This window comes from Ambystoma mexicanum, chromosome 6q (assembly GCF_040938575.1).
Source record: "Ambystoma mexicanum isolate Mex_15411 chromosome 6q, UKY_AmexF1_1, whole genome shotgun sequence".
Classification (NCBI taxonomy): domain Eukaryota; kingdom Metazoa; phylum Chordata; class Amphibia; order Caudata; family Ambystomatidae; genus Ambystoma; species Ambystoma mexicanum.
The window spans coordinates 1,576,099,688-1,576,122,772 of NC_090937.1; the positions used below are offsets into that span (position 1 = coordinate 1,576,099,688).

A 23,085-nucleotide genomic window follows, 5' to 3' on the forward strand; every position below is an offset into this window, starting at 1 on the left:
AGTCGGCTGTGCTATGAGATTAAGGACCATGGTGACGCTGTCAGCTGGTCCTCCTCTCACATCCTGTACTGTGATTAATCAAAATGCTCTGTTTTCCATACGAGCCCATGCTATTCTTCCACATGGGTATATCTAACAAGCTACTCACCTGTCTTGATTCCTCCTCCGAAAACACGCAACAGTATGTCGAAAGGGACATAACCAGACAACCCCCACATCCGGTTCAATGTGGCATCTTGCACGTCTCCATCCTATCCTTTACATGAAACCTGCCAGGGGACTGCTATCCAGGTCAGGAATTGTCCCACATCAGTATGCTGATTACACACAGATCTCAGTGATTGAAGTGAGTGGGAACAGTCGGGAGCGGCGTTCCACTACTTTTCTTTTTTCTGTTTATCATTCCTCTACTTTTTACGACCATATGCACCATTCTATATAGAGGATTTCCCCATGCATGTCCCTGTGCAAGTGTAAAGTTGTAATGGGAGCCTTAGTTACTAGTCAGTTACACTATTGCAATGCCCCAGCTGCAACACGTTGTCACATGTTGTACTATGCTTCCACCTACACGCTCCCCGGCCAAGACCACAGTTCCACTACTTTTTTCGGTACTCTTCTACCACTAACAGATCTAAGCCAAAGAGTTGACAGCCAGCGAGTTGAATACTCCATTCCTGCTTGGATGTCATCTGCACCCAGATGTCTGCAGTGTATATTACATTGAGCCCATCAGTGATTGGTTTCAAAGGACGCAAACCCAATCTCTAATAGGAGACTGACTTTTGAATATGCATCTAGATGATTCCATCCACACTCTCTCCCCGGCTATCAAGCCTCTAAGCTTCTACACAGATCTGGACCACTCCCTCAAAGAACACATTAAAAAGGAAACCCATGTCTTTTATCACATAAGTCATGTCAGAAGGCTCAAACTCTTCCCTGACAAAAAACATTTGATCCTCTGTTCCAGTCACAGTCATGTCCCCCATTGTTGGTGGTTCACCTTCCTAAATCGTCATCAAAAACATCAGGGTTGACCCCTGTTTGTGGACGGTCATCTTACAAGCCTCAAAACTACTTTCCTTGGCAGAAATGTGACCCTGTGGACTCCACGCTCATGGAGTTCTTGCTCCCCCTCCAGGTGGTTCACGTTGATTTCGAATCAGTATTCATCATCTTCCAATCTCTACACAGCAAAATGGGATGGAAGGGTGCGGCTGCGGGTAACAGACCACCTAAAGTGGACCGGGCCGACCTGTTAGTTAAACCCACAGATATGCTGCATAAGATCGCTAGGGACATCGCTTGAGTAGGTGGATGCTAACATGGTATAAAAGTACCTGGACCTGAGAAATTTGGGGCAAAGCCTAGGAGCAGTCTGTAATCAAACATGCAATATTAGCAGTGATCGATTTAAGTCAATAGGCAATACGTGAGAAAAATATTCACAAACTCAGTGGGCCTCATTACAAGTTTGCCAGTCCGTAAACAACGGTACCGATAAGCTTTCTGTACCAGCAAACTACGAGTTCTGCGAGCGGGTGCCTTTCAGCCCACCAGGTGGAACGGCACCCGCTCGCAGACCTCGACGGATGCCCCGGTCCAATTCATGAATGGTGCTGGTGCATCCGTCCTCCCCATTCCCATTGAGTCCAATGGGACTCAAACGAGAATGTGGGGTAATATTTTCTGGCACCCGGCAACGGGGAATTACTGGGACCGCCGGGCTGTAATGCCCCGGTAAGTCCCCATTGCCGGGTGCCAGAATAAAATGACTCCGGCGGCAGCCGTGCCGGTATATACCGGCACAGGTTCCGCCAGAGTCATAATGAGGCCCAGTTTGTAGGCTTAATTCCTTTCAGAGTATTTCCTATTATTACCTTCAGACTGTGTTTTCGTCCCCAGGTAAACACAATATTACCATGCACCTCTTCATGGCCCAGGTTCTTGTGCAGGTCAAACTATCAGAAACAGCAAAGAAAGCTATTCCACCTCTTGGAGGCAAATGGCAAACAAGAGTAGAACTACGTCAAAACACACATACTCACCCCTTATAGATTCCTCATTGGATAGACCTCTTTCCTTCATGATTGGCTGGGGAAGTCTACAGATTCCCAAAAGTCAATGAGAACTCTATTAACTCTTCTCTTTCAATTCTCCTATAAAAGAAAAGTTCCACTTTACTTGAGACGCTAAGGAAGACTCAAGAATTTAGTCCAACAAAAGGTTGGCCGCAGAGTGTCTGTCAATGCACGCCACACTCCGGGCAATGGTCAAAGGGCATTTTCTCAGATATGTCTATACTTTAAAAATAAATGTATTTATGGTTAAAAAGTAAACCTTTATACATTATATTAATACAAGCAAAATTAATACAATTCAACAGATTCATTCAGCAACACCATATAATAAACATTTAGTCACTTTTATTTCCTTCATCACAATAAAAAATTCTTACGTCTTATGATTTCCAGACTTCATTAAGACGACCTGCAAACAGATACAAGGAAGACACTGCACAAATTCGCTCTGAGACTATTTAGGCAATAAGGCCAGAGGTTGTGAGCCATTACTGCATACGGTAATGCCTCTGGGGCCCGTAGTTACAGGCCGAACGAAGGCACCGGGGGCATTACTGTATGCAGTAATGGCCTGCAGTCAAGGGGATTATTGCCATTAGTACCCCGGCCTGTTGGACCGGGGTACTAATGGTGGGTTTTTTTCCATCTGCGAGATGCATTGCATTTCGCAGCTGATCAAAAAAGTAAAAAAAGTTTTTTAAAAGGCCACAACGGACAGGAAAACGTCGTCTGTTTTCTCTTTCTGTGGCAGCCCTAGTAAAAAAAGAAAATGGCTGCCATGGAAAGGGAGAAGGGATTACATGTAGTCCCTTCTCCCCTTCCATGAAGTAAATTGGAAAAAAAAGTAAACAAAAAAGATGGCCGCCATGGAACTGGAGAAGGCCCCTTTTTCATGGCGGCCAGTCTTTAGAAGAACTCCAGATGCCACAAAGGGCTGGGAGCCTTCTAGGCCAGGTAAGGCCCGGACGAGGGCCAATGAGCTTGCGTTTTACAAGTTCATTGACCCCTGCCAGGTACTGATTTTGCATAACCTCTTATTCTCAGTGACTGATCCACTTTCTATGGCATTTGGGCCTGCACTTCCTTGAGACACAGTTTGAGCCTCAGGGATCTAGGAATCTTCAATTTCAAGATCATATGCTGTGGTGTGGTGACATTGTGCCTACCCTAATATGTGCACAAATGCTACGATACAGTGTTTTTGCACCACCCACATTTCTGCAATGTCTAGCTTGGTTGCGCAAAATCTAACACACCCTTCAACTTTTGACCGGTTACTGTTCATGCACTGCTTGGGCTGGGTCATACCGGAGGAGGGATTGCATGAAGAGGCTCCGGGACTGCTTCTCTGACAATTAGTCAATAGTGCAGTAGGTTTCTTTGTTCTACCTAGACATGCTTAATAGCTGCAATTAAAGGTTATTTCAGTCTCTCCTTGCTATGAGTGTCTCAAGATCCTGCAGCTGTTGCAGCATCAAGCCGTCTTTTCCAAAGTTTGTGATGCAACCCTCTCTTCGTGGATTTACACTGGACCTCATCAGCAGAGCATGATGAACTAATACATTGAAAGAGACAATACTACATCTCTTATCACTCAATTGGTATTTTTTTCATAGTTTATTGACTTTTCCTATATTACATCTCTTTTTACGACCGCATTCACCATTCTAAATAGAGGACTAGCAGTACCCACCCGGAGTTGCCCGGGTCTGTAGCTGACATGCACGTGGAGTCTGCTATAGCCGTCTCTTTGTTATATTGTGTCCTAACTTCCTATTTTTGAAAAATCGCTAAATTAGCAATCTCCCAGAATTGCCTATACTGATAGCACTGGGCTGGACCTGCTCCACCTCTGGGCAAGGGGCGAATGGGTGAGTATAATTTCACTATCACCAGTACACCCCAGACTAGTATGGCGACCTTGTGTCCTAACGTCTTGTTTTAGAATAAGCCACAAAATCAACAATCTCCCAAAATCGCTCATTCTGATAGCATAGGGGCTATACAGGGCGAATGGGTGGGGCTGGTCAGATTTCACTGTCGTCAATACACCCCAGACTGATATTCTGACCACAGGCCAAAACTTCAGCCCACCAACTGTTGTGGGGCTATAGCCAACAATCGCAAAATCAGCAATCTACCAAAATCGCCCATACTGATACCACAGGGCAGGACCCCGCTCTGTGCAGGGTGAATGGGCAGGGTTGGTCAAATTTCATTATGGCCAGTGCACCCCAGACTGGTATGCCGACCGTGGGCTAGAATTTAAACCCACCAACTGTTACGGGGCTGGAGTCAACTCGGAACAGACAAACAAACATTTCCAAATATATATATATAGATGTGTTCATTCATGTCCCTGTGCAAGTATAAAGTTGTATTGGGAGCCTTAGTTACTCTACGCTAAACTATTGCAATGCCCCGGCCGCAACACCTTGTCACATGTTGCACTATGCTTCTGCTTACCATCTCCCCTTCTGAGACCCCAGTTACACTACTTTTTTTTTGGTACACTTCTACCACTGTATACATATGATTATAGGTATGTCCGAAAACAGACCAAGTCAATGGATTGCTCCAGATCCTATAAAGGTTTTTGAAGAAGGGCAAGAACGTACAAACCAAACCAGCACACAGAATTTGGTTGCACAAATGACACTGTCCACAGGCTGTCATGTGTCAAAATGTTTTAAATGATAATGTTTAAAATAAAACATCACTGACTTGTGAGATGCAATGCTTCAGATCCATAGATCTCTACTTTCATTTGGAGGCTGGATAGAGGGTTTTCAGGTTTTGGCTCAGCGGTGTTGCTTTTGGGACATCATTGGAGCAGAATTAATATTGATATTTATAGTGGTAGCTAGACTTTAAGCTGTGCTGTTATTCCATCTTTTTGTATTTTTTGGTATTTAGTGTACCTTACTAAAACATTCAGAGTATCCCTTAGTTTCCATTGTTTCCATCTGCTGTCAATGAAATGGAAAGAAACCCAAATGTCCAAGGCTTGACAGAACAGTGTGTGGTTTCTTTTAACTTTTTTTGTTTGATGGTTTTCAGTTTAGTATTTGAAGTACTTTAAATAGTTGAATAGATACAAATAGAGTCAAAGGGCTATCACCTCCTGTCTATACCCAAATATCCATAGCACATAATTGATAGATGTTTTTAATTTCCGGGGAGTTATTCCTAAGTCTAAGTCCCTTTGCAATAGCTTATTTGCCCTGTGTCGACGTTCTACATATGTAGCTGTCACATGTCACATCACTTTCCAGGCCCTGTGGTGACCTATGTTTCATTATCAATACATCTGTCATCGATCCTTGCTTGCGGAAACGAATGCGACGTGAGCGAAATCGAAGGGTCACCAGACACGCAGTGAAGAAGACAATCCTGTAATGAGAAAAGATTTATAAGAATTCAGCCTCACAGTAAGATACTTACCTGAGTGAGATCCTGGAAGACACCTCATACCAGGATACAAAGTCCACATCTGATCAATGACAGATGTATTGATAATGAGACATAGGTCACCAGAGGGCCTGGAAAGTGATTCAACATCCCCGTCTGGAAACCCGAAGATTTCATCAAGACATCCTTGAAAAGGAGCTCTGTAAAGAAATTACAGATCTTGCGCAGAATACAGCAAGATTATACCTGTCCTGAAGAAAGCTGCAATTAATTAGCACAGCTGAAACCGGTTGACTTTCATCAAGCAGTCTTGGGCTGATGACCCTGACCAGAAGTGTAGCCAGAATTGTCTAGCAAATGGGGCCTGAAGCTAATGTAGTTGGGCCCACTGCATTGACAAAAATATCTCTAAATGCCAACACAGAGCTGCTGAGTGGGCATTCACAGATTTTGGGTGGGCCCGGTGGGCCCTGCCCCTCAGGCCCTACCCTGCCTACGTCTCTGACCCTGACTCCAAGACCCACTATACGTGTGATAATAGGGCTTGAATAAATAGATCAATGTAAAGAGTGCATTTAAGTGACCCACTTAACAACTACAAAAGGGACACCTATAGTTTTTAGTTGTGTTTCGACCACTTGGTCGAAATTATTTTTACTGATAAGACACGCACATTGGAGGCGGGAATATTAAAGCCAAAAACCGACCACCAATGGATGTGCACTTTACCTTTTTAGCATAGGAAAGTAGTGCGAGAGGAAAGGGAAAGGACCGCTACATTTCACTTGTAGTCGCCACAGCAGCGTTCTTTAAATAGTGTCATCACTTATGATGGTGTGAACCTTTTTTTATTTGTAGATTTGGTTAAATAATGAACTTTCACACATTACTAAAATATCATTATACCTTATATCATACACTTAAAATGATTCCCAAAATATAATTCTAGTTGGCAACCAGCCTGATCTATGTTATACCTTATGTAAATTAGTGTCCAAAACCAGGGCATCAAAAATATGTCTATTGTCATCCCCTTTTAAAATCCTGTGCCGCATGTTTTCTTTGTCGTTAATTCCTTTGACTCTTAATGTTAAATTATGTTGACATTCAGTCTCTATTGGAGGACAATATAACTTTGACAGCTTAACTGTCACACAAGAGTAATCATTGCCACTCTCTCTACAAATTCTTTCTGACTTTGTAATACCACCAAAAGCTCCTGTAACTTCTTAAATGAATAACCTATAACATCTTAATTAAGCAATAGAACCTGAGAGGGCATTACTGGTAGGGTAATGCCCCCGGGGCGATAGTTAGAAGCCTAAGCGAATCGTCCGTTCACAACTCGAGAACAAAAAAAGAAAAAAAATGGCCATCAGGGATAAGGGACTACACATAGTCTCTTCTCCCTTTCTATGACGCCCATTACAAAAATAGGGGAAAAAATAAACAAACAAAATGGCCACCATGGAACAGCGAGAACGGTCTACTTGTAGTCCCTTATCCCTTTCCATGGTGGCCTGCCGGAGAAAGGGACTGCACTCTGCAGGACTCAGAGCTCGGACCCAGAGCAGGTGAGTCTTTGTCGGCCAGGTAACAACCTGGCAAAGACCAATCAGAATTTTTGATACCATCTGATTGTTCCTCACTTGGTATTAATTTCATGTAACCTCTTCTCTTTCTTTTACTATGGAATTTCTCAATATATGATGGCCATTTATCACCTGCTCAACAGCGTTTAACCTATTGTCTAACATTTATTTCAGGTTTCAAATGCTCAAGATTTAGTAATTTTATCTTTTAGCACAAATTGTGGAGCTAAGATTTCTTTTATATCTGTATATTTCATATCAACGTCTACTTCAGCTGTCTACGTTGCCTCTCAATCATGTTCTGTGATAATTTAGCCTTTATATTTGAATTGAGAGTCAGGGGCTGGCCTTCAATATCTTGGCAGATCGTTCCAATGTTCGACCAATGGCCAATGGTTATGGTGAAATAACCCCATATCGGACTGTTCCTTAATCGTGGCTTGAAGTGAAATGTTTGCTAAGCTGAATGTCATCTGTGCCCAGCTTCCATTTGCAGCATTTAAAGCAGCATGGGGTGTGGTCTGCAAGCCTTGTAGATAATTGAGGACTGTGAGTAATGCCATAGTGTTTTTGCTGAACTGCAAATGGGCTCCTTATGGCAAATTGCATTCAGAGTGGGATAGGATCTGCTAATGTTATCAGTTAGCTGGGTGCAGAGTGTCATTGGTATTTGTTGTTGGAAGTATTCTATTGTTAAGCCTTTTATGAGTGCACAGAATGCACTCAATCAATAAAGGGCTTAATTGTGAGGTCCTCTTGCATATCTGTACTATAGCAAGCCTCTGATGGTGTGGTTGTGGCATTTGAAGGAGCACTTGAGTAATATTGACAGTCCTGGATTGGACATGCGAGGCTAATACCTTTCAGAAAGTGACTTTAGGGCAGATAAAAGCATTATTGGGGCTTTAGAGACTGCACTTAGCCAATCATGACAGCGCCTGCACATCCAAGGTTGCACCTTAGCATATGGTGACTATACTAGGCATACAATGACATCATTAAAGTCTTGAAGGCAGCACTTGCCATTTGATAGCTAAAGCCAATTGAACTAGGATTTCCTCCCTTTCTATTTCCAATCCCAAGGCTGCAAATCTCTGCTCTCCCAAGCTCAGCTCAACCCCACTGAGTACCCTTCACGCTATCCTGCAAGTTGAATAGTTTCTTCACCTTTCCAGAAGCACCAAAGCCGGCTCCTGCTCCACTGTCATCACTAGTCTCCACACACTCCTCCCTCTCTAGCTGCACAGCCATCCTGTCCCAAGTTCCTTCCCCTCTTTCAATAGTTTGCACTCTTTTATTTTGGCAGGACCAACAGCGGCAGATGGCTGTCCTGTCTGGTGATCGCCTGCCAGCCTGTTACTATGCCAAAGCAGAGCAAGGGCCTTTAATTGTTTATTGGAGTTTCATAAGGTGTCAACCACGAGAAGTTTCACTTTTTAGCACCTGATTCCGGTCTGTGGCATTGTTGCAAGCCATTACATCTCAACGCCTCGGGTGTCACCTTTGCTAGCACCAAGAACAAACGTCTGTACTGATGGCGATGAAGTGCTTCTTCTTTGAAGAAATCTTCATGCTCCTAACTGAGTGTTCAAACAGAACTTCAGAAATAAAAATTAGAAAATGGCTGCCAAAATAACAAAGAAACAAGCATTGGTAATGCCAACAGTTTGAGCTTTTTTGCAGGCATGGGAAAGGCACTTGCCAGGTACTGTTGTAGTGGTATTAACTGGCCATTGATGGTAGCAGGTGAAAACGCATTGAGTACCTCGCATCCAATAGCAGTGACTGCCAAATGTCTAATCCATGCCTGCACAAAAGCCCAAACTGTTGGCTTTGCCAATGCTTGTTTTGAGCAGGACTTCAGTGAAGGACACACATAGTGCTAATCAATCAAGTGGCTGAAGGCAGACCTGGTTAAGACATTTTTATTATACTATTATTATAGTAGCAATTTTTATTATACTATTATTATAGTGGCGGTTAACTGCTCCAATTAAGTCATTAATTCTCAGAAGACTGCCTTGAAAACACACTGGTAGGCACTTTGAGTGCCAAGGTTGATGGTAAGGCTTGAAGAAAGCAAGCTCTAAGAGTTCCCTTGAGGCAGTTCTTTGGGAAGAGAGGAACCAGAACTGGGTGGGAATGACCATAGGGATTAGCATGGTCATGGATAGGGCAAATATTCAAACAATACCTACAAGCTGTGTGTCCCTCATATGCTATATCTCCCTCTCTATATTTACTGAAAAAAACATAGTTAAGGTGCAGTTAAGTTGAGAAGATTTAACACAACAAAATCCTTCAAAGTCAGTGCATTTAGGAAGTCATGACCAGCTTAACCCGACACATTCCCGTTCATGTCCGCCATAATGTCATGCCCCCATAATGCCATTTTGTATCCCTTCCCTTATTATATGGATGTGCTCAGCAAGGGTTTCGGTGCGTTAAATCTGCGCAACATAACTGCACCTTAACTAAGGTTTTTTCAGTGAATTTCAAGGGTTTTGTTATACCATATTTTTTTACGGCCTACTAGCCATGGCCTTCGGCTATGTTTCCTTGGGACCCACTGGGTGGCCACAGCCTTCAGCCAGAGCAATGGCCAGTTAATACCACTACGGCAGTGCCTTCAGCCGTGGCCACTATGCATGTCTTTTGGGCCCACCCCTGCCAGTGAGCACATTTTAAAACACTACCAGCCCACTAGCCATGGCATGAGGCTGTGCCCACTGTAAATGTTCTCCCAATATATTTCTTTTGGACCCACTAGTTGTCCACGGCCAAACATGTCTTTTGGGCCCACTAGCCAGGGCCTTCGGCCGTGTTGACTGTATATTTTAAAAAAAACTACCAGGCCACTAGCCGTGGCTTTTCGGTCGTGTCCACTGTACGTCCTCTCCCAATGTGTTTCTTTTGGTCCCCGTAGGTAACCACTGCCTTTGCCATGGCCACTATTCATGTCTTTTGAACCCACTAGCCAGGGCCTTTGGGAAAATGAATAGATATAGGCTGAAAACAACATTTATTTGCTTTCTTATTAATTTTATCATTTTTAAACAAATATTTCCCAACATGTCCCAACATTGGGGGAGGGGGTGACAAACTTTTTGTTTGCAAAATATCAGCTAAATCCACCATGCAAGTCAAAAGATTGGCAATTTATTTTTCGGGTTTTCCATGGAATTTGATACTCAACTATAGTGCGGCGTCCTACAATAATGCTAAGTTTCGGCTTATAGGTAGTAGCCTAAACTAAAAGAGAACAAGCATCTTTCCTAGGCGTGCAGTGAGAGAGAAAGGGACGAGAAAAAAAATGGTGGCTGGTAAGTTGATTTTTGTGTGAATATAAAATATGAGCAAGTGGAAATTGAGAGCTGTGGAAATGGGCCCTCTGACATCTCTGAAAACAGATTTATATCAGTGGATGGTTCTGCCTGATTTCATTGACAGAATCACCAAGTGGGCCTTTACTTTCATTTATTTTGTGGCATTATTTTCTTTTAATAGCGGGCATACCACCAGTCTTCAAACCACCTCCACCACACTTACCCATTACCCCAGAACGTATACCTATTTTACCACCAATAAGTTACTACCGCAAAGTAATTTACTACTCATTGATTTTGGTTTATAAAATCGATGGCTATAGCCCAAACTCTGAGCAATCTGATATGCTGATACACTCGACCCGGGTTCCAAAAGCAACACTCGGCTTTTTCCCTCTCAACGCACTTCTTACAGAAAGCTACCAAAAGGGAAGGTCTTCTCCCTAGACAAGTGTGATCTCGCTGAAGCGATTCATGTGGTTTTGGCCAATTGGAATGCAGCCTTGTCATTTAGGTCTGTGGTTGGCCATGCCAAGGAAATCTGCAAACACTTCTAAGTCCTACTCTTGGCTGAAGGGACCTGGGTGACTTCTCAATCATATCCCTGAACTGCAAATTCATCCAGGCCAAGTTACGTTCAGGTATATCTATGATACACCAAGGTACCCTGAATACCTCATGGAGTGCAGGGAAACAAACTCATTGTGCCTTGAAACACATTGGGCCTCATTACGATCCCGGTGGTAGCCGTGCTGGAAAAACCGGCAGGCTGCTGCCGGATCCGTAATACCACTCCGCCACCGTGATTGCCGGAATCACTGGGGCATTACAACCCCAGTGACCCGGTAATTCCGGAGGCAGAATTTTGTAAATCCCCTTTCCCATGGAGTCCAATAGGACTCCATGGGGATGGGGACCATGGAAACACTGGTTCCGTCTATGACAGAGCCAGTGTTTCCATGTCCGCCTGAAGGCGGGTGGTGTTAATCCTGCCAGGTCAGACCTGGCAGGAGTGACACCTCCTGCCTGCATAACTCTGAATCAGCCGGTCCGGAAAGAGCGGTGGCAGTGGTTGTACCGCCACCGTTCTTTCCTGACCTGCAGGGTCGTAATGAGGCCAATTGTGTATAGGCGCATTATAAATACCCAATAAATATACAACACACATTCTCCATGATTCTCCACTGACTTACCATATTGCAGCATCCTAATAGGGAAGTGAAAGTCAACATATGTCTACAACCTTTGTGGGAGTAAATTCTGAATGAGGATTTCTAATGTTTCATGAATGTTTTCTCATGGAGAATATGTGCTGTATATACGTTACGCTCAGGATAGAAGGATAGCTCAGTGACAACGCACTCACCTGAGATCCGGAATCTGGCATAAAGTGCTGACCGGGAAATACAGTGATAGATAAAAGAATAAGTGAATACAATACACAAAATGATTGCAGGTGGACACTGGCCACGAACTGGATGAAGTTGGTCCCTGTAGGGTTGTACTTTTTAGCAGACTTCTTTAAATATTGCCCAATCCCATTTGGCTTTGCAAATGCTTGTTTGCCTATTAACTCATTTGGGAATGCGCTCTTTGAACTAAACTGGAAAGTGTTGACAAGTGGGTGCAAGGTACAATAGCCTGGACTGGAATGGACAATGGGACGGCTTATGAGCAACCGAAGGTCATCATGGGGTTCCCTACACCCACCCGCCCACCCTACCTTGCCCCCACACTCTCTACCATACCGCCAATCTCTCTACCCGTTCCCAACCACCCTACCTCCACTCTCTCTACCCTGACCCACCTGGCCACCACTCTCTGTACACCCACCAACCCTTTCCTCACTCTCTGTACCCCACCTACTCTTCCCCCACTCTATCTAACCTCACACTCACAACCCACTCTCATCCACAAGACCCCTACCATCATGATCGACACCCACCCACCCTACCCCCAATCTCTATACCATCATCCTCACACCCAACAACGACTCTCTCTACCCCCACCCACGAAACCTATCATGCCCCCACACGCTCCACCCCACTCTCTCTAGCGCTTCCCACCCACTCTTTCTCCCACACGCACCCTACGCCCACTCTTCCTATCTCGCCCACCCTGCTCCCACTGTCTACACTCACTCACCCACCCTACCCCCATTATTTCTACCCCCACCCATCCCACAACCACTCTCTACCTCTCTCATCCTTCCTCCCACTATTGCTTTATTTCTTACCCTCTCACTCGCAACCTTTCTCTCTCATATTCCCTCTTGGTCATCCTGATGGCACTTTCTCTCAATCGTTTCCTCCCTTGCTCTATTCTACTTGTCATGCTCTTGCACACCCAGACCCCTTTTTTTTTGCATCCACCTTCGGAAACTTTGCACTCTCCTCCTTAGATCCTGGTGCACATAAATGCAAAATGCAAAGAACAGCAGTAAACGCCCAAACTATTGCTTGTGCAATTACGTGGTCATTTAAAATGTCTGGGGGTTTGAATTTTCAGGCATTTAATCTGAAGGGATTCAACCATCCAATAACACAAATAAAATGACTGTTGCTATTATTAGCTATATAGCTGGCCTGATATTTTGACAGGAAACTTATTTATCGGAGACAAAAGCATGGAAGCTTGATTGGAGAAGAACTCAGGAACACTCAAAGAGGTTTGTAATGGGTGAATTGAAAACAGAAAGTTATAATGTGGGCCTATTAACCTATTAGGATTTATATCTGGACTGGTGCCGTCGCCCGACACACTATGATGGTAAAGCAAAGAAATATTTAGGAAAAGAAAAAAAAGTTTGATGCCTGGATGATGCGGTTACACGTCATCGAGAAGGACTATGCTTTCTTCTTTTATCGATCTCTCGTATTGAAGAATCTGTTATTTTTTGGTGCATCTGGTGATCTTGCCAAGAGTGCTGGAGGGGGACATTGGCTCCAGTGCACTATTGATTATGGACATGGCTCTTTAGAGACTTTCTGGACTACTGTTGCATCGTGCTTGGTGAGAATGCCGGTGCTAGGGAATGCATGAGAGAATGTTGGTGTGTCTGAGAGAATGTTTGGCTGTGAGTGCAGGAATGCCTGTCGTGAAGGTTCCGCAGGTTGTGCGTTGGAGAGACACAGCCTGGGTGATGTACCTGGAACAAAGCTTACTTGTGGATCCTACCCATGATGACTAAGGAGCTTTATTTAATACACAACTGAAGATTGGAACTGCCTTCCTGAGCATACATTGTAAATTGTGGTCACAAATATGCAATTATTTTTTGTAAGCATTAATGGCCTACACGTGTTATCACACAAGTGGTGTGCCTCTTCAGGGCCTAAAACACTATACTGAACAACACATTTGTTTTTTTCTCACGGATTTCTGGGAAAAATATTTACTATAATATCTTATAAAATTGTTGTTTGTGTCACTCAAATCAAAGGTCCCTTATGGAATTTCTGACCCACAATTAACAGCTTCTCAGTGTTGATGTTGTAATTAAAATGCAACTTGAGCACTGTATGGTGGAAGGCGCTTATCAGCTGAGGATAGCACTGTAAAAGGGGTGGGGTCTCTTTCTGATATATGGGAAATTAAAGGCTTAATCAAACTAATCCACAAATGCTGGGGCAAAGGTAAGTATAACCGTGCATAGTGGTAGAATGCAGTAAATAGGCTCTAAAACGTGTGAGCATTTTGTTTGCGGCAAAGGCCGCGGCAGCTGGTAAATTTAGTGCAGAGTGTGCGATCCCGGGCCAGCGTTAAGAGAAGCACACAACAGATTATAGCTCCCAGGTTTCGCCAGCGAAAAATGAATACACCACTATTTTCTAATTTCAAATCAGTTATGAAATGCAATTTACTAGTGGAGCCTGCAAACAGCACAGCAGTTTTAAATCGCCTCATATAAAAAGGGGGAAAAGGATTAGAGTGTCCCCAATATGCAACATTTTGTGCAGCAGTATGTCCGTGGTTCAAGGATCTGATGGTGACATGGTGGGTAGCCGTTCTCATGTGAATTAGGGTGAGGTGACCAGGGCACATTATTAAAGTTCCGCTGTTCGCCTCAAATGTTTCAATGACATCATTTTGTGTTGTGGGAATTGGGTGTTGATTATGATGTCAGAGGGGAAATTTGAGTGCGGTGGGGAAAGGTCCGCAAACCCAATAATTGATTGCAATGTATATTTTCATAAATGGGGTCAAAGTGCAAGACCCAATCAATCTCGTGTGGGGAGAATTTCTCATGTCTTACAATCGCAAATGCTAATTATTTTGTTTACTATGAAAGTTTCTAGTGTAGGGGCGTTTCTTTGACAGGGTGCCTTTTCATGCAGTTCTGTTTGAATTTGCTGTCCCAGCTGCGACTGGACCCAGAATACAATTGCATTACTTCTTGCACCGGCGTACACTCCTTTTGGACTACTTTTGTATTTTTTTGTTGAGTTCTAGAAGGCGACCCCCGAGTGAATGCTGTGGACGGATATTTTAAATGGTTTATACTAATGCCGCATTTTGTATTGTCATCTTAAAACGAGAGGAATGGGCCAGGGTTGTCCACCATCACAGTTTATTTTTGATATATACTTAGAACTCCTTTGAACTATTAGGTGAATCTATTGGACAAATTATTTGCTCATCTTAATCAATCTTTCAAGGAGTTGCCAAATTCAAGTTGCCCCATGTTGATTGAGACCCTTTGGCAGTAACATTTTGTAGACTCATTTTGCTCTATAGTATGGTGTTCTAATGATTTGTATCTATACATTGGATCTTTTTGAAGGAAAACGGGACATAATATTTTATTATTTAATTGTGTACACTAATTGTTTTTAGGTTTCAAATATACTCAGCAATTGCATATGTTGTGTTTCCTACTTGCCATAGGAAACCCAGTAATATTTTCTTTAGATCACGCTAGATGCTGAAATTATGCACATTTTCTGTAACAATGGTAACCATTTGTTATTCGTTTTCATTATTTATGAATGCATAGCACCCCACCTTTCTCTGGCAGCTGGTCCATAATCAGTTGTGGGGTCAGGTCACTGCCAGCTATGGACACGCCACAACAGCCTCCCAAATTACAGACCCCTCATAGTTAATCGTTTCATTGTATAAACTGTCCTGATACGGGGAAGGTAGGAAGTTCACCTCGCTCACTAGAGGACCATAATAAGATCCAGGTTCTCTTCCATGCACCAAAGAAGCCAAGCAACCTCATCGGCTTGATAGCATCGACAGTTGCTAGACGTCGGTTGAGCTTATAGGCGGCTGATGCAAGCGTTCGCACAAGCCTAGGTCCAATGACATCTTCCTGACAGGCTGGGAAAGGTGATCACCGAGCACCAGGCCTAGGGGACCACAATACAGGTTCACAGTGAAAAGGGAAACCGGGAGTGAGAAGACCACTTGGTGTCATCAAACAGGCACATCGCAGCCTCACTATCAGGAGTAGGAGAGGATGAAAGCAGGGAAAAGGAATCGTAGCTCTTTGTGGTACAGTTCTAAGGTAACACATCCCTTTCCAGTACTTCTTTATCTTTTCTCCAAATACACATTTCGGAAAATTTGTTTTCATTCTAGAGGCAAAATATTTGAGGAGCAATGGGCCCCAAAGAAAAAGGATCCTGGTAAAGACTGGTACATTCAGCCTGCCGTCATTGAAGATGGTCAGAGGCCTGTAGTTATAGACCACAATCTGATCTGCGAGGCCTAGAAGGTATTCTCCCTTCAGTATCAACTTGTCTTTCAGATAATGGGTCCTGAAGCGTCTTAGCTTTGGAGCTGGCCAAGCGATTTATATAACGCATGACAGACACAGTGTCCAAGTGAAAAAGGCTGGAGCTGTTCCTGTGACAACCTGCTATGCTCCTCACAGCAAAGGCACCATTTAGCAACCCCAAAAGACCTCTCAGTTGAAGACCAGAGGAACCCCGGACACTCAAGGCATGCCATCCAGAAGATCAAGGGTCTGGTTCTAAAAGTTGTTCTGGGTAATGCCAAAGATGACCCTGCTGCTCCAAACCGCTATGTTTTTTAACCATCACCTTATATTCACCTTTGAGTTTGAGTTGAAGTACAGTGAAAGAAGATGAGGAGCCAGAATATTTGAGAATGTCTTCTAAATGTCTGTCAAAATAATATCCGGACCAGTGGCTTTTGACCCTGGTTGCCCTTAATAACTCCCAAATTCTATGAAAGTGTTAATTCCCTGTTAAGTGCCTGCCGAGGATCTTGAGATTGCCAGTAAGGCCCAGTCCCCTTCAAGAATTGAGAAATATATGCTTCCGAATGTGACTTCTTCGGGCATATAAGGCTTTGTAGAAATCGCAGAACAGCAGCTATTTCCCAGGTCTCAGATTTATATTCACTGTGTCGTTTCTAAACAGGTCGATATGTGTGGTTTTTCTCTCTGAGGTCAGCATCCTTGCCAAAAAGGCTCCTGGTTTTTGGCCCTCCCCACATTGTCTTATACGATGAACTCGGTTCAGATATTTAACTTCTCATAATGCATTTTCATGGAAGCTATCAAGTTCTCATCTAACATCTGCCGGTTTATGTTTGTACCCTCTTAGTTGGAAGTCTCCTTCTATGTTCTTCATCCTAGCCTCATTGAAATCTAGCTCTGGTCTGATTAATTTTAGAATCACAGTGTTAAGCTCACCTGGTATCCACAGGGACGCCCCCCAGATGGGTTACTCGCTGGTATGCTTCTCAGCTTTGCCCTGATGTGTTCTACGGGGAAGGTTCTGCCTGAAAATACAGGAGGACTGTGTCCAAGACTGACCGACTGGGGTAAGTATCCTCCCTCCACCCCCGTATGATTTCACTCCCTCTGGCACCCTCTCCTCACTTTGTGGTAGAATTAGCCATGCTCTCCGTCCTGCCTTTTTTGAATGGGCACGTTGTCTTTCATGGGCGAGTGTGGTCCAGTTACTTCACTGACGCCGGCCCGTTTGATATTGTTCAGGTAGGTCTTATTGCTGTTCTTTAGTTTTGTTGCTATCCTGCATGCCTTTCTTTGTTTAAAATGTCTCTTTTACCTCCCTTAGGTATGCGGAGCTTCAGCGCGGCAAACTGGATTGGTTGAGCCCCGCTGGCAAATGATGCCGCATTAAGAGCGCTATGATGCGATAAGTAAGCGCTATGCACAGCTCTGCAAAGTCTTGCCTTTGCTAACTTGTGTTTTCCTTTCTTGTAGGTCGCGGTGGTTTTCAGCACGAGTGGAATGTCCGGAGTGGTGCCAGCCGAGAGGCGACCAGCCAGGTAAGCCTTTTGAGCAGTTCGTAATTTGTAAATGTCTCTACTGCTTTCTTTAATGTTGCCTCTATCTTCCTCTTTCAGGTTGTTCTGTCCGGGAGGCGTGCAGATTCAAGGAAGCTGTTCTCAGTAGCTGCGAGTGTTTAAAGATGAAGACTGCAGGTAAGATGCTGCTGCTAGTGATGTTCTTTTTGTCTCCTTGCAGGTTCTGCTTCTCCGAGGTTCGAGGGAATAGGTGGACACGGTGAGTGTCACATTGCAAGCTGCAAAGTAACGCGAAGCGTGTTGTCTTGCTCGGGTGTGGTTTCAATAGCCCCAACAAAATAGTCCAGGTAAAGTAGTCCCTAGGCTACCACACCCAAAATACTAGACCACATAGCTTGGTTCTTAGGAACCAAGCTATGTGGATGCCTCCATGTTGGCTGACAATACAATAAAGTAGTTCCCAAGCACATTGTTTTTCATGGTGTATGAGCCTGGCACCATAGGCGCCAGGACTGGCCCCATGAGGGCTTTTGAAGAGGATGCCAGGCTCTAGAGGCCCGAGTCCTAACTCCACCTGGCCAATGGGTTTGCCAGAGGGGGTTTTGTGCGAGGGTCGTGACACACGGCTTCTTTAGCTATACAAACCCCACAAAGGCAGCACTTGAATGTCTACCACAATGTTCCCTGGGACTCCACCGACCCTATATTGAGAACGAAAAATGCATTTATCTCCTCTGCAGTGAAAGCATCCAGCTTGATGTCAAGCTTTCTAATGTCGGCCTTAAGATGAAGAAGGATATCCTTAACACCCATTTTGTTATCATCCATTGCGTCCATTGCAGCTGAGGTTTCCTGAGAGGGCGTTGTGGGGCGGGCACCAGTGGCGACTTTTTGTTTTTTTACTATGCCCTCCCACCCCCTTTGAAAGATAGTTTGCACAGATTTTTATCTCCTTTGTCCATATTGAAAGCGTATCCTTGAAGTCAGCAGGAGGCTCGCTACACGTGCGAAGACCAAGATAAGTATGCAGCCACTCACTTTGGGTGAGATCAATCCCCCTTTTATGTGGTCTCAAGGGTTTTCCCTCTGTTCACAGTGCACTTTGCTCCAGCAGGACTCCTGGGTTCTCTCAGGGGGCCCGGCACTGCTCGTGCAGGATTTTTGTCAGGATGTTTTTGGAATGGGAATGAGTTTATCCCACCCGCCTAGGCGCTTTAAGGTGCGGTGACTCCCATATGAAGTTGTGTAGTGTATAAGGGGGGAAAGGAAAGTGCTATGAAACTCGGATTGTTGCAATTACTCAGCATCACTGGGAGGAAAGTACCCTCCAAGGCCGTGAGACAACACCAGGCTCCTCGCAGTGCCCATTCATCACTGCAAAACTATCAGCAGACTTCTAAACCCCCACCCAGCCTACCCAGAGGCCGGGCCCATAGCACTGACCTGACCCCCATACCTCTGCATTATATGATAGTGAAAGACCCCAGCCCAAATCAAAAACCAACTGACCATAAAAGATCTAAGCATGTGCGACTGCTTCACCTCTTCACATAAATACATCCTTTGTAACACGAGGTACAGGGAGGGATAAATTATAGACTTAAAGCGAGGATGAAGACCTTGGGGTGCGAGAGCTGTGGTATCAACAAAGCACAGAATGTGTAGGTCAGTGTGACTGTATTTCTTGGCGCCAGTCCCCGAGCCTCCCAGGTGCATGCCGTAGTGATGGAGTATTAGGCTTAGCGTAACGTAACAGTTCTTACAAAGTAACTATGAGCGACCTGACCTTCACTCCAGTGAGAGATGAGCACAGCTGACCCACGTGGGGACTGACAGACAGCGGAGAAAGCGAACAAATTGTAGCCTGCCATCCCCTATGGAGCAGGCCCATATATAGGGTCTTGCCAATAAGTGGTGCTAATTTTTTACTGTATATTGATGCGTTATCGACTTTGAAGTCTCTGTTTGTCCTAGCTGGAGCCAGCACGTTCTTGAGCAGTAGAGTCCTTTGCTGACATTTTTGTATTCTGTACAATTAAACCTTGTTATCCTTGCAAGCTACCTCTTGGCCTATTTCCTTAGAGGGTTACATTAATTCTGGCGTGAATGTAAACAGGGACTTCTCTTCATTGTACAGAACCAGTCAGCCCAAATCAGCCTGAGCTGTGTTTTTCTACTGAGTTATATTGCTAGCTACCACAGACCGAGTGGGCTCATGCCGAAAAGCCCCCAATCTTAGATTACAGTTGGACGTCGTCAGCACCTGTGCTATTGGCTGAGTTTCCTCCACTAACGCTCCTATTCCCTCCTGTCTGTAGATGTAAACTTATAACAGGCCTTGGAATGGAGCCTGCTATCTCCTTCTGTGCTCAGGACCGAGGGGCCCCATCGAGGCCACGGCAACCGAGACACGTCCAGGATCCCAAGCCAGACCCTGGTGCCCCAGCTGGAAAACAGGTTGTGGCTGACCCACAGCCGGTTCGGCACCATTATCACTGTCTTCGCAGCTAATGTAGGGTTGTCCAGGGCCTTAAAACTGAGCCATCTGTTGCAACGGCAACCTCAGAACTGAGTGGATCTCAAACTGCCGCACTAGGCTCTGCATGCCCTCACCTCTTTCTGGATGATCATATGTTCAAACCAGCCCACAGGGACCTAAACAAGCAACGTTTCATCCTCCGCTCTGCGAATTATCTGCCCAGACGGGGCCGCTGGGCCTCCCACCACAGACTCCCGGTGCTGTCGACCGTAGGATCACCTCGCTGGCCCTGCTGAATGTTTTTTTACACACTTGGAGGGTCTATAATGCTGCATCCCCACAGAACTTTAGCAGGATTATCGAGCTGGTGGCGAAGCTCACTCCCGAGCCACCATGCTACTTCGGGCTCTCGGGCTCCTCTCCCAGTTCATTCTTAAGTTCCCAAATGATCCTTAATTTTATGAAAACCAGCAAATAGTTTAGATTGGTTATATTTGTCATCAACCCTCTCATGGGTGATTTCATGGGTGGGAGCTCAGTGAAGGCCCATTTCAGAATGATGCCTGGGAAGCCCCAAAGCACAGCTTCATTAAGCAGCAGAGGGGTGCATATATTAAAATTGACATATTTTCCTAATTCAAATTCTGATGGTTTATTTCCTGGGGTTTAAAACAGGAGTGCATAACATGAACCCCTCATTGGACTTCACCATTCCCCAAGGATATTCCTTGTTCCACACCATAGAGCTGAAATCAGGATTAAACATCTCAGTGATACGTTAACATGATTTTAAGAGATCTTTCTTTGGCCACAAAAAGCATGTTTAATGTGAGACAGGGGAGCATGTACCCAGTTCTGTGGTGTCTGCCAAACATGGTATAGGAGACCGGTTTCTCTTGGAGAGCAGGAAGAGACATCTCAATAGTTCAAAGCTACTGAAGCCGTCAATAGGCAACAAAAGTGTCTGGTGGAGTGACCTCTTCCATCCATGTGCAGCAATCTCCCCACAGCGCCACCTGTGTTTGACATTGGAATAATCTCCAAGGGTCGACTGAATGGCTCAGTGAGAAGGGAATGTATCCGTGCGTGGCTCATACAACGCTCTGCCGGTCTGTGTAATTCTCCTGATTTCTGCACGCCACTGATTCAACCCAAAGAGCAGGGTTATAAACAGTTAATACTGTGTGCGTCAGTATCTTTTCTCATGGGATTATTTGGAGATATGAGGATGCAGCCATGGCATGTGTGTTTATATATCCACTCTCTGCTAAAATGTGAACACCTTTTCAGAACGTTACTGCCCATATAATTTCAATAGGTGAAAGTTTACAACATAAGAGCAGACTATCAAGTCCTCCCTACACTACTGTTCAATTTTAATTGAAGGGTTTTTGAGTGCATGGAGAAGGTGGCATACAAGACATGTTGCAACAAATAGTGGTTTCACCTTTTTTCTGATTTCCTCCATTGTAATCCATTGCACATCCCTTTTGTCGGATGGGAAAATCTCTGGGGGTGTAAGAGACCGGAATGGGCTGTAGGTTTCACTACACAGGGGACGTTATAACCCTTGGAACATTGGGACGGGTCTGCCATTGGACAAGGGGAGGGCTATAAGAGGGCTATTACAGCATCTACCTCTTGTACCTGCTCCTCTGAGTGCTGCCATTTCCTGAAGCTCACTGCTCGCCTCCACAGCCTCCCGTTCCACACAGCAATAGCAGCTCTTGGCCTTATCTGCCGGGCCAGGTGAAGGCCACCGGCGCCTCCCACTGCTAAGCTCACACACGTCACTTGGGGCACCTCTAACTCTCACGTCTCTCCCTGTTGGCTCCTCATCCATCTGGTTGACAAGCCCAGTTGCTCTGTCACTAACTGGCTCGGGTCTGGCCCAGTCCCTGCTCTTGTTCTAGCACTGCCCCATCAACGCCAGATTCCCAACAAGTCACCAACTCCCCTCATAATGGCTCATCTCCGGTGCTGCCTCTTCAGAACAGCTTATATCCGCAGCCAATCCCCACAAGCACCCAGGTGGTTTTACATAGTATTCTTCAATCCCCCATTATATGTCGGGCGATATGACCTGAGGCAGGGGCCATACCCTATCATTAACGGCCCACTGGCTAAGTTAAGGGCCCAAGAGAAGCGAGGGTCCCTTAACGAGGGCGGAGGCCACGTTACCGACAGGGTCTGCCCGCCGCCGAGGGCCATATTGCCATTAGCACCACCCGAGCAGTTTTCTACGCAGGCGCTAAAGGTTCAATATTTTTATTTAAAGAAACTTACTGGTGCTGTGCCGTTGTTTCCCCAAGTCTGTTTTCATTGTTGATGGTGGTGATATCATCAGCAATAGAACAGACTCAAGGAAGCATGGTGCGCCGCCGGGACGCGCAAGGAGGTAAGTTTCTTTTTCTTTTCTTTTTTTTATTCCATACTCTTACCACCGGCCTAGGAATCTACACAGGTGCTAAGGAGGGAGGAGGGGTGAGGGGGGTGGGTGCAAGGAGAAACAGGGTGCAAATCTTTATTACATAATTTATACCCCTCTCGGAAGAATTATAATTGATGCATAGATCCTGCCAAGTGCCAAAGTGGGAGTTAAGGAATAAGGACCCAGAGACCTTGTTAAAAAAAAAACTCGCTGTGCCTGGGCATTTAATGCAGTTTTCATTAGAACATTGGGATGTTGGTAATGCCATTGTTGACAATAGACTGACAGAGGGTTGGAGTGCCTGGTACATGTCTTTTGTGAAAACATTCAGAAGTCTCCCTTTTGCTTTGTTTAAAAAATATATATTGCATCCCAATTGGTTGGAATGTTCTAATAACAATAAGGCCCCCATATCCTGGCAATTACGAGAGGGGAAAGGTTCTTTGGCCATGTTTCCACCTGGTAATGTCCACTGAACGCAGAATTATTGTTTAGTTGTCCTGCTAGGAGGTCA

General features: G+C 44.8%; 1 long non-coding RNA gene across 1 annotated transcript in view; it reads right to left on the reverse strand.

Moving 5' to 3' along the window:
- LOC138515652 (uncharacterized) overlaps nt 1–23,085 on the reverse strand; it is a 216,313-nt gene that overhangs the window by 166,307 nt on the left and 26,921 nt on the right. The window contains exon 2 of the long non-coding RNA XR_011282137.1: nt 2,052–2,162. This is a non-coding gene — a long non-coding RNA (uncharacterized lncRNA). The remainder of the gene's footprint in view (nt 1–2,051; nt 2,163–23,085) is intronic.